Genomic DNA, 16917 nt, shown 5'->3' with positions numbered 1-16917 from the left:
ATCTTACTAATATCTGGTCATCATCCATGAAAGATTCTGGAGAGTCATGTGTAGTTGCCCTTGACAAATCAAAGGCTTTTGATAGTGTGTGGCATCAAGGTTTTATCTCCTAAGCTCCTTCATATCTAGCTTCCTTTGTGGTTGTAGATGGATCAGCCTCCCCCTTTTCTCCATCAACTGTGGTGTCCCTTAAGGTTCTGTCCTGTCCCCTACACTTTTTCTCATTTTTCAACATTTCCTCTCCTCCATAAATAATCTTATGCAATCATATACTCCCTCTTCTCTCACTCGATCTGCATCTTGTTTTGACACAGCTTTCTCAATAAACTCAGACTTGGACAGGATATCTCAGTGGAGTAGACAAACTCTTGTTAAGTTTAATGCCTCCAAGACCCAATTTCCACCCATCTCTCTATCAAAAACTCCTCACAACTCTTGTCTCTCCTTCAACAGTTCTATAATTCCACCTCTTGACTCAATGAACATACTTGATATTATTGTGACATTTACTCTTTCTTGGATAACCCATATTACAGGAATCGCTAAGTCTGCCTCTAAGAAACTGGGTGTCCTGTTTAATGTCAAAACTTCTCTTCTCAACAGTTGCTTTATTCATACAAGGGATTGATTTGTCTTTGTTTGCATTACTGCTCTAACATTTGGGGCGGTTCCAGCTCTGCATCCGTACTTGACAGAGTTGAGTCAAAAGCGATCCGCCCTATAAACTGTCCCAGGCAAACTTCCAAACTTGACCCCCTTACCTTGCACCACAGTGTTGGTTCATTTACCCTTTTTCATAGGTATTACTCTGGTTTTTACTCCTGATAATTCTTTTTTCCTTTACAAATTTTTTTTTATGTTAGCTGAGATGACATGGGCAGCTGAGGCCTTAATCAAGGCCATCCCATTAAACCGACTGCCATAACCAGGATTCGAACCAATGTGTTCGACCCTGGGTGGCTTGTGATTGTGTCACAGTCAGGAAGGCTAACCACTACACCAAAGGAGTCCATGTATTTCATTCAAAAAGTACAGGAGTATACCTTCAAATATATTGTTGTGAGAGTGTGGTCAGTTGTTGGGAATGCCCTGGCTGGTTGCATGATTGCTCCTTTTTTATGTAAGTATATAAGTACTAAGCATTTTTCAGGTGTGATTTCATTCTGCATATACCTAATCATATTAAACACTTAATATTTTCCTCCATCCGTGATTTTACATATCCTTTAGGTATCATTTACAAATTTTTTTATATATGCATTTTCATACATTAGATACATTATTTACATACTTATATTTTATGTACATACATGGTACATTATTTACATGTATAAAGAAAACAGCCTTATTTTCATCAAATACATAAACACATATAGATGAAAATTTCTTATCATGAAATTAACCAAACAGTCCATGCATAAATCTGGCTCCCAGCTTGATGATGCAATGACACTCTGAAGATATATGGGTCATTGTGATGCAAGATAATTTTGCCAGCTGTTATTAAGTTTCTAAATACGTCTGTGGCTATGATATGGAACTCTATATCAATTGGGAAGCAACAGCCCTTATATCAGGGAGGAGCACAATTATTTAAAACAAAATGTGGATTCCAGAAGGCATGTCCCAACCTATCAACACTGGTTGGTAAATCACAGTTTATAGGTTGATACACAAGTCTTGAGCAATTAATCTTCTTATGAATGTGTGTCCATGGAACAAGTTTTCTAGCAAAATATATGACTGGTCATGCTAACACAAAAAGCATGAAGACAAAATTTCTATGCATTTAGGCAAAGATGTGAATTCTATATAAGTAACACAGTTCCGGAACAATAGACTTAACATAGGAATAAAAACCTTGGTAAAAGGATGTTTCCAATAACTGGCATTCTAATGGAAACTCTCTGATACACTTACATGTTCTAATTAGTTATGTAATCAGACCACAGCACTAACAAGGCTTTTTATGGTTCAGAATGAAAGATTTTAAAAGAATGATTTTTTAACATCCATTAAGCAATTCAAAAAGTATTGAAAGATTCTAAATTCATCCTTAATACCCTAAACTAACCACAATAATGCTTTCACAACTTGACACTATATAGGTACACTATATTCAATTACTAAAATGTTTTATGTAAAGAATTTTCATTATTTTCATTAGAATTCTTTTTCAGTTTTATTTCAGATTCAAATGTCATTAATTGTTCTTTACTTTTTTATATTTCTTACTGGTATTCTCTTAATTTTGTCAGTGTGTGTCTTTTGAGCATTTTCTTTTTATGCTTATTTGCTGTTTCCAGCATCAGCAATGTAAGGCTAGGAACAGATGAAGAAACAGCTCTCATTGCTTACACCTACTCTCTAGCTGTCATGTATAATGTACCAAAACTGAAGCTCTGCTTTCCACAACAAGCCCCACAGATCTTTACATGGTTTCTCCTGACCATTCCACATGCCTCAAATAAGCCCACTGACATCAAGTTGTCCAGTGTGTACTAATCTACATATATCCTGTGCACACACCACATTCTCCTGCATAGTCCAAACCATATCAGTACACCCAACTCAGGTATGGTAATATTTCACTCACAAAGTCGATTTTTTACTAAATCAACCCTCTTCACTCCACACACTGCTTTCTCAAAATTTCTTTTTTCCCCTCAATCAATCCTCCTCACTCCGTGTATTGTCGTAAGACATTTCATTCCCAATGCATCCACCCTTTTCTGTACTCTTGTTTTTAGGGCACACAACTCGCATCCACATTGCACCAATGGAACTACTATACCATTAGATTAGTCATAAATGTCTTTGAAATCAAAGACAGTAAACTCTCTTTCCATATATTCTTCAATGCAACAAAAAATCTTTGCTCCTTCACCCACCCTATAGTTCACTGAAAGTCCCATAGTTCCAGCCACTGCCATATCCATTTCGGGGAATTTAAAACACCCCACTTCCTCTGGTATTCAAAATACCCCAATACCACCAGGTTGTCTCCAGTCAATCTCAGAATGTTATATGTTTTAACACAAACTCTCAATTTCCTCCTTTCACACTTTCCTAAACTCAAACGCCAGATTCTGCAACTTCTAAATTTACTGTACCTCCACCACCATGTCACTGATAGATAAAGGGATTAAACAGGCATGATGAAAACATGTACCCTTTATGAAGACCCACCTTAAGCCAAGCATGCATTGAAAATCCAGACTATCCAATCAACAATACTATCACCCCATTTGACTGCAATCCCACCCAATCAAACTGCTTCGCCACACTTCATCTTACACAAGGCTTACAGCACCTTTCTTTTCACAAACTAACTTGCCATGATTTTCTTACTTCACATACCTCACATCAGAAACACCTAACATATGCCACCCTCTTATGTAACACATTCATCAGTCCCTTGATATACTTACTCCATCTCTTCACCTCTTCTCTGCTTCTGACCACTTCCCCATCCGCTCCTCTCATTGATACTTCAATCAGTTTTATTGTTTTCCTCACATTACAAACACCCTTCCAAAACACTTATCTTCCCTGAGGTTTGCCAATCCTGTCTCAACCCACCTCTCATTTGCCCTGTTTTCACCCACAGCACCTTGCTCTGGACCTCTTGCTGCATCCTCTTGTACATCTTCCAATCACTAGCACTCCCTCCCAGTATGAAATGCCCAAACACCTTTCTTATTTCTCTTTCACTAGCAACTAACCTTCCTTGTCTCACTACACACTATACAGTATTTCCATTAGAATTCTTATTCTGTTTTAATACTGATCTTTCCTGCATAAAATCATTCTTTTGAACATCATAAGGAATTTTAACAATAGTCAAGGTAAAAAATTAGCTGAAGATTTCTTGTACAATCATTGTGCATCAAATTTTTCAACAGAAGCAAGCAACAAACAAAATTATGTTGCAGTTCATCCAATTCATGTATTTTTACGTGTGAAAATATAAGTAATAAGATATTTGTTGAACATTATAACAAAACACCTTAGGTAATCATTGAAAATACAAAGTTTCCGTCACCAGGTGCAGCAGGAGCTCTCATTTAATGCAAGCTCCCACACACTAAAGAGAACTGATACTGCCACAGCATTTGCTAGAACGATAACTCTGCTGTATAGATAATTGTCCACTAAGTACTTTTTCTTACTTTAAAAATCAATTCAGCAAAAATCTTCAAGTATTACACCTTCACTCTTAAACTATCAAAAAGCAAGGATATGAGAAACATTGTCCAATTCCAGTCACTAAATGATCCTTGCCTACATTAAAAACTTCAAACCAAGCAAACTGTTGGTCAAACATTTAAATGTTTACCATTAAACTGCTCTAAGGTACTTATTATCCATAATGCTCCATGTATGAATTTTCTAATTTCACTGGGCATAATCTTTTGGCCACTTATAAAAGAGTATTAGAAAGCTTGAGGATAATTACTCAACAAAATCTTTTTATGAACTTTAAGAAATATTTCACAGCCACAACATAATTAATTAGCTAGAGTATCATTTTCTTTGACTAATATATGAGGAACGGATGACATAAGGCTTTACACAACAATCAAAAAATGCAGTGAAAATTTATGATAGGAATTCAAGTACCAAAATGATTAGATACTACTCCTGCACAGGAAGCAAACTGATATGAAAAACTATAGTAAAAGAAAAAGAAAAAGGATGTTACTAGCAATAATTGTGAAATAAAAGAAAATCTTCATACTCCAGAAATGAGGTATAGTTATAAGTCATACCTTACCTTCCCTTCCCAGTAACCCATTCTTGGAGGCTCCTGCAGTGCTAAGGAAGTTAGTCATGTTCACTAAGAGGTGCCATACTTCAAGTGTGGTGATGATGATTCATTGTGGTAATTGCATCGTGGGCATGAAGGGTCCTGAGATGTACTGAAATGGAGTTTGTAGTGTTGTACAGAAGGGTGACGTACAAAGTGTTGATAAAAAAGTGTGGTTTCAGGTAATATGTCTGGGGTGGCACTTAAGACCGAGTTGGAGGGAAACTGTTTAGCACTTGTCAGGTCATTTCGAAGTACATATGTTTTGACAATGTCGCATTTGCTGTGGGTAGGGGGATCTGTGAGAATTGGCTGCTGAAGTGTGAGTACATTTTTACTTCTATTTGGGGATTGGAAATCAGTTACGGAGAGGTTTGGATGAGAGGGTGCATTATACATGACAGCTAGAGACTGAGTGTTGTCTTTTCCTAGCGCTACCTTGCGCACATGCGGGGGAGGGGGTTGTCACTTCATGTGTGGCGGAGTGGTGCCGGCAATGAATAAGGGCAGACAGTTAGATTATGTACATGTGCATATATGTATATGTTTGTGTGTGTATATATATGTATAAGTTGAGATGTACAGGTATGTATATGTACGTGTGTGGACGTGTATGTACATACATGTGGATGTGGGTGGGTTGGGCCATTCTTTCGTCTGTTTCCTTGCACTATCATATGTACATATATATATATATATATATATATATATATATATATATATATATATATATATATATATATATATACACACATATATATATATATATATATATATATATATATATATATATATATATATATATATATTTTTTTTTTGCTTTGTTGCTGTCTCCTGCGTTTGCGAGGTAGCGCAAGGAAACAGACGAAAGAAATGGCCCAACCCACCCCCATACACATGTATATACATACACGTCCACACACGCAAATATACATACCTACACAGCTTTCCATGGTTTACCCCAGACACTTCACATGCCCTGATTCAATCCACTGGCAGCACGTCAACCCCGGTATACCACATCGATCCAATTCACTCTATTCCTTGCACACCTTTCACCCTCCTGCATGTTCAGGCCCCGATCACACAAAATCTTTTTATCTCCATCTTTCCACCTCCAATTTGGTCTCCCACTTCTCCTCGTTCCCTCCACCTCCGACACATATATCCTCTTGGTCAATCTTTCCTCACTCATTCTCTCCATGTGCCCAAACCACTTCAAAACACCCTCTTCTGCTCTCTCAACCACGCTCCTTTTATTTCCACACATCTCTCTTACCCTTACGTTACTCACTCGATCAAACCACCTCACACCACACATTGTCCTCAAACATCTCATTTCCAGCACATCCATCCTCCTGCGCACAACTCTATCCATAGCCCACGCCTCGCATCCATACAACATTGTTGGAACCACTATTCCTCCAAACATACCCATTTTTGCTTTCCGAGATAATGTTCTCGACTTCCACACATTCTTCAAGGCCCCCAGAATTTTCACCCCCTCCCCCACCCTATGATCCACTTCCGCTTCCATGGTTCCATCCGCTGCCAGATCCACTCCCAGATATCTAAAACACTTCACTTCCTCCAGTTTTTCTCCATTCAAACTCACCTCCCAATTGACTTGACCCTCAACCCTACTGTACCTAATAACCTTGCTCTTATTCACATTTACTCTTAACTTTCTTCTTCCACACACTTTACCAAACTCAGTCACCAGCTTCTGCAGTTTCTCACATGAATCAGCCACCAGCGCTGTATCATCAGCGAACAACAACTGACTCACTTCCCAAGCTCTCTCATCCCCAACAGACTTCATACTTGCCCCTCTTTCCAAAACTCTTGCATTTACCTCCCTAACAACCCCATCCATAAACAAATTAAACAACCATGCAGACATCACACACCCCTGCCGCAAACCTACATTCACTGAGAACCAATCACTTTCCTCTCTTCCTACACGTAGACATGCCTTACATCCTCGATAAAAACTTTTCACTGCTTCTAACAACTTGCCTCCCACACCATATATTCTTAATACCTTCCACAGAGCATCTCTATCAACTCTATCATATGACTTCTCCAGATCCATAAATGCTACATACAAATCCATTTGCTTTTCTAAGTATTTCTCACATACATTCTTCAAAGCAAACACCTGATCCACACATCCTCTACCACTTCTGAAACCACACTGCTCTTCCCCAATCTGATGCTCTGTACATGCCTTCACCCTCTCAATCAATACCCTCCCATATAATTTACCAGGAATACTCAACAAACTTATACCTCTGAAATTTGAGCACTCACTCTTATCCCCTTTGCCTTTGTACAATGGCACTATGCACGCATTCCGCCAATCCTCAGGCACCTCACCATGAGTCATACATACATTAAATAACCTTACCAACCAGTCAATAATACAGTCACCCTCTTTTTTAATAAATTCCACTGCAATACCATCCAAACCGGCTGCCTTGCCGGCTTTCATCTTCCGCAAAGCTTTTACTACCTCTTCTCTGTTTACCAAATCATTTTCCCCAACCCTCTCACTTTGCATACCACCTCGACCAAGACACCCTATATCTGCCACTCTATCATCAAACACATTCAACAAACCTTCAAAATACTCACTCCATCTCCTTCTCACATCATCACTACTTGTTATCACCTCCCCATTTGCGCCCTTCACTGAAGTTCCCATTTGCTCCCTTGTCTTACGCACTTTATTTACCTCCTTTCAGAACATCTTTTTATTCTCCCTAAAATTTAATGATACTCTCTCACACCAACTCTCATTTGCCCTCTTTTTCACCTCTTGCACCTTTCTCTTGACCTCCTGTCTCTTTCTTTTATACATCTCCCACTCAATTGCATTTCTCCCTGCAAAAATTGTCCAAATGCCTCTCTCTTCTCTTTCAATAATAATCTTACTTCTTCATCCCACCACTCACTACCCTTTCTAATCAACCCACCTCCCACTCTTCTCATGCCACAAGCATCTTTTGCGCAATCCATCACTGATTCCCTAAATACATCCCATTCCTCCCCCACTCCCCTTACTTCCATTGTTCTCACCTTTTTCCATTCTGTATTCAGTCTCTCCTGGTACTTCCTCACACAAGTCTCCTTCCCAAGCTCACTTACTCTCACCACCCTCTTCACCCCAACATTCACTATTCTTTTCTGAAAACCCATACAAATCTTCACCTTAGCCTCCACAAGATAATGATCAGACATCCCTCCAGTTGCACCTCTCAGCACATTAACATCCAAAAGTCTCTCTTTCGAGCGCCTGTCAATTAACACGTAATCCAATAACGCTCTTTGGCCATCTCTCCTACTTACATACGTATACTTATGTATATCTTATGTATATCCCTGAGGATAGGGGTGAAAGAATACTTCCCACGCATTCCTCGCGTGTCGTAGAAGGCGACTAGAGGGGACTGGAGCGGGGGGCCAGAAATCCTCCCCTCCTTGTATTTTTTTAACTTTCTAAAATGGGAAACAGAAGAAGGAGTCATGCGGGGAGTGCTCATTCTCCTCGAAGGCTCAGACTGAGGTGTCTAAATGTGTGTGGACATAACCAAGATGTGAAAAAAGGAGAGATAGGTAGTATGTTTGAGGAAAGGAACCTGGATGTTTTGGCTTCGAGTGAAACGAAGCTCAAGGGTAAAGGGGAAGAGTGGTTTGGGAATGTCTTGGGAGTAAAGTCAGGGGTTAGTGAGAGGACAAGAGCAAGGGAAGGAGTTGCAGTACTCCTGAAACAGGAGTTGTGGGAGTATGTGATAGAATGTAAGAAAGTAAATTCTCGATTAATATGGGTAAAACTGAAAGTTGATGGAGAGAGATGGGTGATTATTGGTGCATATGCACCTGGGCATGAGAAGAAAGATCATGAGAGGCAAGTGTTTTGATAGCAGCTGAATGAGTGTGTTAGTGGTTTTGATGCACGAGACCGGGTTATAGTGATGGGTGATTTAAATACAAAGGTGAGTAATGTGGCAGTTGAGGGAATAATTGGTATACATGGGGTGTTCAGTGTTGTAAATGGAAATGGTGAAGAGCTTGTAGATTTATGTGCTGAAAAGGAACTGGTGATTGGGAATACCTGGTTTAAAAAGCGAGATATACATAAGTATACGTATGTAAGTAGGAGAGATGGCCAGAGAGCATTATTGGATTACATATATATATATATATATATATATATATATATATATATATATATATATATATTTGTTCTCACCTTTTTCCATTCTGTACTCAGTCTCTCCTGGTACTTCTTCACACAAGTCTCCTTCCCAAGCTCACTTACTCTCACCACCCTCTTCACCCCAACATTCACTATTCTTTTCTGAAAACCCATACAAATCTTCACCTTAGCCTCCACAAGATAATGATCAGACATCCCTCCAGTTGCACCTCTCAGCACATTAACATCCAAAAGTCTCTCTTCGCGCGCCTGTCAATTAACACATAATCCAATAACGCTCTCTGGCCATCTCTATTCCTTGCCCTCCTTTCACCCTCCTGCATGTTCAGGCCCCGATCACACAAAATCTTTTTCACTCCATCTTTCCACCTCCAATTATATATCCTTACTGTCCCAGGAGTGTGTATGTGTGCATGCGTGTGATGTCTATTTCATTTTGGAAGAAATAATCAACTGAAAATTGCACATACACTTTACTCTGCTATCTGATAAAGCATTTTATTTGTACCATCAGTATCATTATTCTAACAAATTTCTTACCATTTCTATACTGAATATACCTTATGTCATCATCTTTACTGGCCAACCAGAAGTATCAACAATTTTACAGATGTAAAAACCATGGCATTTTTTTTCTTTAGTCCTTTACATCCTCGAAAAAACTTGAAAATCTTAAAATTTTATTGTATAATAATGAAAAAAAATTTTGAAATTCATTAATTTTGGGTAAGTGGGGACTCTGAGAAGTAGTACTCCCTGTAGCATCATGCAAAGATTGATAATTTTGGATGGATCCTTAGGTTAAAGTCTTTGAAAAATTTCTACTCTCTGGTTTCTAACAGATATGGTGATATTTTGTACAACTCAATAGATATTTCCCATGACAGAAACATCAATTACTTTAACAAGAACATAACAGATATCTGAATCATATGTGATAAAATCCTTAGCTAGGTAACAGCAAATTACAGGGACAGGTTGATAATTTTGTTCATCCTAATCACACTAAGGGTAACATACTTTATCTATCTTTTAATATAGTCTTCTCTCATATCTTCATAATATTCTCTCAACCATGAAATATACTCTGTGTAATGCAAAATACTAAATTAATAACAAATGCATGAAAAATTTTAAATTCCTTCAAATTCTGCAGATATTATCACACTGTTACATATGAACAAGTTAATGTGTTCATGTAACTCCCAATAAAACTGGGATATACCCCTCTAGAGTAGAGGAGTTAATCTGGTCTTTAGTCATAACAGGTGACAAGCCCTGTGCATATGCAGCAAAAAATCAACCAACTATCTGGCCTAAGTACCACACAGTTCTTGTAAATGAAGAACAGTGCTCACTGTGCCATAACATCGCTTAAGCACACCTATTTGTCAAATAACCAAGTAGCCCATTTAAATCAAAAATCATCAACAGTCTTTAACACTTTTAAGATTTTCAGTCCAACAGGCTCGAGGATTATTTTGGTTTACGTAAAGTATTTCAGTAATACATAAGTTGATATCACTGATGGGCTAAGCTCTAATCAGAATTACCATTTATCACTGTCTTCATCTTCATAAAAATATTTGGTCTAAATCAATATCAATTTATTTACATCTAACTGCCTTTCCCACCTAAGCAAAGTGGCAACAAGAATAAGAGCCTCATTTGCTTGCATCCAATCTCTAGCTGTCATGCTGTCATATAAAATGCAAAGAAACCAGAGCCTATCATCCACAGCCAAGCCCCAAAGACAAATAAATCCTAAGGTCCATCCTGACTGCTTAATATACTTCATACTAATTTAGCACCTTAATAAAACTTTTCTATAAATAAATAGGTAGGACTGCGTAAATACTTCCAATTCAGATACGATAGCTGACATACCAAAATCTATCTATATCTGCAACTTTTCCTGCCTAAGAAAAGACTCCTCTCGGTTAATTTTTACAGTCTTAAACCAACTCTACAGATCCTTCTACAAATATGCCCTTCACACATGTACTCACTCATTCTTTTCTTTTGTTTATCATTTTTCATATCCATTTAAAATCCCTTTATTCAAATCCTCAAGCATACAATTCAAAACGAAAAGTTGTTCTACCTTAAAATATTGACAAAGTGATTGAAATCTTATGTTATGGATTATTCAGATAAAAATTATGTGCTATTCAAGACAAAAAGGCTGATATTATACTTGATATTTGATGCAAACAAAATATTATGTCCGGAACATATGCAGATATAATGCATTGAATTAAGAATATTAAAATTTACAAAGGAGTTCCCCATGCAGAAGAAACAATGCAAAGGAACACACAAGAATTTAAATAGACACAAACCACTGGGTCCTTTCGAGGCACAAGGAGAAATTTCTGATATTTAGTTTTCTTCCATTAGAGGTGTAACATCATCTTAATTAAATTCAAGACAGATATCTAAGTGCAAAAATAAAGAGAGCTCAAATTTTTTCTACATCACATCACCTCTCACCAAAAAGATCTTTTTCTATCACTCAAGGAAAAAAGTACCACCATACATATTTCTTTCTTTTTTCTTTCAAACTATTTACCATTTCCCGCGCTAGCAAGGTAGCGTTAAGAACAGAGGACTGGGCCTCTGAGGGAATATCCTCACCTGGCCCCGTTCCCTGTTCCTTCTTTTGGAAAATTATAAAAAAAACAAGAGGGGAGGATTTCCAGCCCCCCTGCTCCCTCCCCTTTTAGTCGCCTTCTATGACACGCAGGGAATACGTGGGAAGTATTCTTTCTCCCCTATCCCCAGTGATAACCATATAAGCTGGTGGCTGATTCATGTGAGAAACTGCAGAAGCTGGTGACTGAGTTTGGTAAAGTGTGTGGAAGAAAGTTAAGAGTAAATGTGAATAAGAGCAAGGTTATTAGGTACAGTAGGGTTGAGGGTCAAGTCAATTGGGAGGTGAGTTTGAATGGAGAAAAACTGGAGGAAGTGAAGTGTTTTAGATATCTGGGAGTGGATCTGGCAGCGGATGGAACCATGGAAGCGGAAGTGGATCATAGGGTGGGGGAGGGGGCGAAAATTCTGGGGGCCTTGAAGAATGTGTGGAAGTCGAGAACATTATCTCGGAAAGCAAAAATGGGTATGTTTGAAGGAATAGTGGTTCCAACAATGTTGTATGGTTGCGAGGCATGGGCTATGGATAGAGTTGTGTGCAGGAGGATGGATGTGCTGGAAATGAGATGTTTGAGGACAATGTGTGGTGTGAGGTGGTTTGATCGAGTGAGTAACGTAAGGGTAAGAGAGATGTGTGGAAATAAAAAGAGCGTGGTTGAGAGAGCAGAAGAGGGTGTTTTGAAGTGGTTTGGGCACATGGAGAGAATGAGTGAGGAAAGATTGACCAAGAGGATATAGTGTCGGAGGTGGAGGGAACGAGGAGAAGAGGGAGACCAAATTGGAGGTGGAAAGATGGAGTGAAAAAGATTTTGTGTGATCGGGGCCTGAACATGCAGGAGGGTGAAAGGAGGGCAAGGAATAGAGTGAATTGGAGCGATTCCACATTCCATACACACACACACACACACACACACACATATATATATATATATATATATATATATATATATATATATATATATATATGTCTCCCGCGTTTGCGAGGTAGCGCAAGGAAACAGATGAAAGAAATGGCCCAACCCACCCCCATACACATGTATATACATACACGTCCACACACGCAGATATACATACCTACACAGCTTTCCATGGTTTACCCCAGACGCTTCACATGCCCTGATTCAATCCACTGACAGCACGTCAACCCCGGTATACCACATCGATCCAATTCACTCTATTCCTTGCCCTCCTTTCACCCTCATGCATGTTCAGGCCCCGATCACACAAAATCTTTTTCACTCCATCTTTCCACCTCCAATTTGGTCTCCCACTTCTCCTCGTTCCCTCCACCTCCGACACATATATCCTCTTGGTCAATCTTTCCTCACCCATTCTCTCCATGTGCCCAAACCATTTCAAAGCACCCTCTTCTGCTCTCTCAACCACGCTCTCTTTATTTCCACACATCTCTCTTACCCTTAAGTTACTTACTCGATCAAACCACTTCACACCACACATTGTCCTCAAACACCTCATTTCCAGCACATCCACCCCCCTGCGCACAACTCTATCCATAGCCTACGCCTCGCAACCATACAACATTGTTGGAACCACTATTCCTTCAAACACACCCATTTTTGCTTTCCGAGATAATGTTCTCGACTTCCACACATTCTTCAAGGCTCCCAGGATTTTCACCCCCTTCCCCACCCTATGATCTACTTCCGCTTCCATGGTTCCATCCGCTGCCAGATCCACTCCCAGATATCTAAAATACTTTACTTCCTCCAGTTTTTCTTCATTCAAACTTACCTCCCAATTGACTTGACCCTCAACCCTAGTGTACCTAATAACCTTGCTCTTATTCACATTTACTCTTAACTTTCTTCTTTCACACACTTTACCAAACTCAGTCACCAGCTTCTGCAGTTTCTCACATGAATCAGCCACCAGCGCTGTATCATCAGCGAACAACAACTGATTCACTTCCCAAGCTCTCTCATCCACAACAGACTTCATACTTGTCCCTCTTTCCAAAACTCTTGCATTCACCTCCCTAACAACCCCATCCATAAACAAATTAAACAACCATGGAGACATCACACACCCCTGCCGCAAACCTACATTCACTGAGAACCAATCACTTTCCTCTCTTCTTACGCGTACACATGCCTTACATCCTCGATAAAAACTTTTCACTGCTTCTAATATATATATATATATATATATATATATATATATATATATATATATATATATATATATACATATATAATATATATATATATATATATATATATATTGGAAAGGATCACAATTTTGCGCGTGATCAAGTATATTCCTATGAGACCATGGGAAAAAATGAAACACGATAAGTTCCCAAGTGCACTTTCGTGTAATAATCACATCATCATGGGAGATACAAGAAAGAAATATAAGTCAGTTGATATACAATGAAGAGATGTAGCTAGGACGCCATTTCATAAGCACGTGATTGTCCAAGACAGACAACAAGCATATCATAAACTTATTATGTGGACACGAAGGGGAATAGTTTACAAATTTTATCAACAATAAAGTTATCCAATTTGTATAGACCTTCACTAATATTAAGATCATAATTCTTTGTGCATTCAATAATAGAAGATTCAGTGATATTTCTTGTGGTACTGGAGTTAGAGTCAATAACTGAGATTGGCATTACTCCAGTCAATACTATGATCATAGTTTTTAACATGATTAAACAAGGCATTTGATTCTTGTCCTGTTCTTATACTATATTTATGTTGCTAATGTCTAACAGAAAGATCCTTACCAGTCTGCTCAATGTTTTTGACACTGAGTTTGAGAAGATATATTCTATTGGGTCTAAGTTAAAGTACCCTAGATCTTTCATTGATAAATCCCATAAGTTAGCAAAGAAATCATTTTATAGAGTTGAACCCAAACCTCCCATTGACACCAAGAACCTTCTAATTCACCCTTTTAATAATAATTTTACTTTACTTCCCATGTTGCTTAAATCCTTTCATGTAAATGTTGCCTTCAGCAACAATAATACTATAAAGAATATCTTAATCAGGAACTTAACAGAAAATTCTCCCGGGTGCACCTATAAAGTGCTATGTAGAAATTATAAGTTTTATGTTGGGCAGACTGGTAAGGATATTTCTGTTAAACTTAAGCAACATAAATATAGTATAAGAACAAGACAAGAATCAAATGCCTTGTTTAATCACGTTAAAAACTATGATCATTGTATTGACTGGAGTAATGCCAATATCAGTTATTAATTCTAACTCCAGCACCACGAGAAACATCACTGAATCTTCCATTATCAAATACACAAAGAAATATAACCTTAATATCACTGAAGGTCTATACAAGTTGGATAGCTTTATTGTTGATAAAATTTGTAAACAATTCCCCTTCTTGTCCACATAATAAGCTTATGATACGCTCATTGTCTGTCTTGGACAAACACGTATTTGCCAAATGGCGTCCTACTACGTCTCTTCATTGTATATCAGCTGACATATTTCTTTCTTGTATCTCCCCTGATGATGTGATTATTAAACAAAAGTGCACCGGGGATCTTATCGCGTTTCATTTTTCCACAGGACTCATAGGAATAGTATTTATCTATTTACTATACTTTGTCGCTGTCTCCTGCATTAGCGAGGTGGAGCAAGGAAACAGACAAAAGAATGGCCCAACCCACCCACATACACATGTATATACATACACGTCCAAACACGCACATATACATACCTATACATTTCAACGTATGCATATATACACATACACAGACATATACATATATACACATGTACATAATTCAATCGTGCTGCCTTCATCCATTCCCGTTTCCACCCCACCACACATGAAATGACACCCCCCTCCCCCTGAACATGCATGAGGCAGCGCCAAGAAAAGAAAACAAAGGCCACATTCATTTACACTCAGTCTCTAGCTGTTATGTATATTGCGCCAAAACCACAGCTAACTTTCCACATCCAGGCCCCACAAAACTTTCCATGGTTCACCCCAGATGCTTCACATGCCCTGGTTCAATCCATTGACAGCACGTCAACCCCAGAATACCACATCGTTCCAATTCACTCTGTTCCTTGCACGCCTCTCACCCTCTGGCATGTTCAGGCCCCGATCGCTCAAAATCTTCTTCACTCCATCCTTCCACCTCCAATTTGGTCTCCCACTTCTCGTTCCCTCCACCTCTGACACATTTATCCTCTTTGTTATTGAGGATGTAAGGCATGTGTATGTGTAGGAAGAGAGGAAAGTGATTGGTTCTCAGTGAATCTTGGTTTGCGACAGGGGTGCGTGATGTCTCCATGGCTGTTTAATTTGTTTATGGATGGGGTTGTTAGGGAGGTGAATGCAAGAGTTCTGGAAAGAGGGGCAAGTATGCAGTCTACTATATATAAGAGAGCTTGGGAAGTGAGTCAGTTATTGTTCGCTGATGACACAGCACTGGTGGCTGATTCGGGTGAGAAACTGCAGAAACTGGTGACTGAGTTTGGTAAAGTGTGTGAAAGAAAGCTGAGAGTAAATGTGAATCAGAGCAAGGTTATTAGGTACAGTAGGGTTGAGGGACAAGTCAATTGGGAGGTAAGTTTGAATGGAGAAAAACTGAAGGAAGTGAAGTCTTTTAGATATCTGGGAGTGGATTTGGCAGCAGATGGGACCATGGAAGCAGAAGTGAATCATAGGGTGGGAGAGGGGGCGAAAGTTTTGGGAGTATTGAAGAATGTGTGGAAGTCGAGAATGTTATCTTGGAAAGCAAAAATGGGTATGTTTGAAGGAATAGTGTTTCCAACAACGTTATATGGTTGTGAGGCATGGGCTATAGATAGAGTTGTGCAGAGGAGGAGGGGGATGTGCTGGAAATGAGATGTTTGAGGACAATATGTGGTGTGAGGTGGTTTGATCAAGTAAGTAATGAAAGGGTAAGAGAGATGTGTGCTAATACAAAGAGTGTGGTTGGGAGAGCAGAAGAGGGTGTTTTGAAATGGTTTGGTCACATGCAGAGAATGAGTGAGGAATGATTGACAAAGAGGATATATGTGTCAGAGGTGGAGGGAACGAGGAGAAGTGGGAGACCAAATTGGAGGTGGAAAGATGGAGTGAAAAAGATTTTGAGTGATCGGGGCCTGAACATGCAGGAGGGTGAGAGGCGTGCAAGGAATAGAGTGAATTGGAATGATACAGTATACTGGGGTCGACATGCTGTCAATGGATTGAACCGGGGCATGTGAAGCATCTGGGGTAA

Source organism: Panulirus ornatus, chromosome 32, assembly GCF_036320965.1.
Source record: "Panulirus ornatus isolate Po-2019 chromosome 32, ASM3632096v1, whole genome shotgun sequence".
NCBI lineage: Eukaryota > Metazoa > Arthropoda > Malacostraca > Decapoda > Palinuridae > Panulirus > Panulirus ornatus.
The sequence above is the reverse complement of the archived record's forward strand: the minus strand, read 5'-3'. Positions refer to the sequence as shown.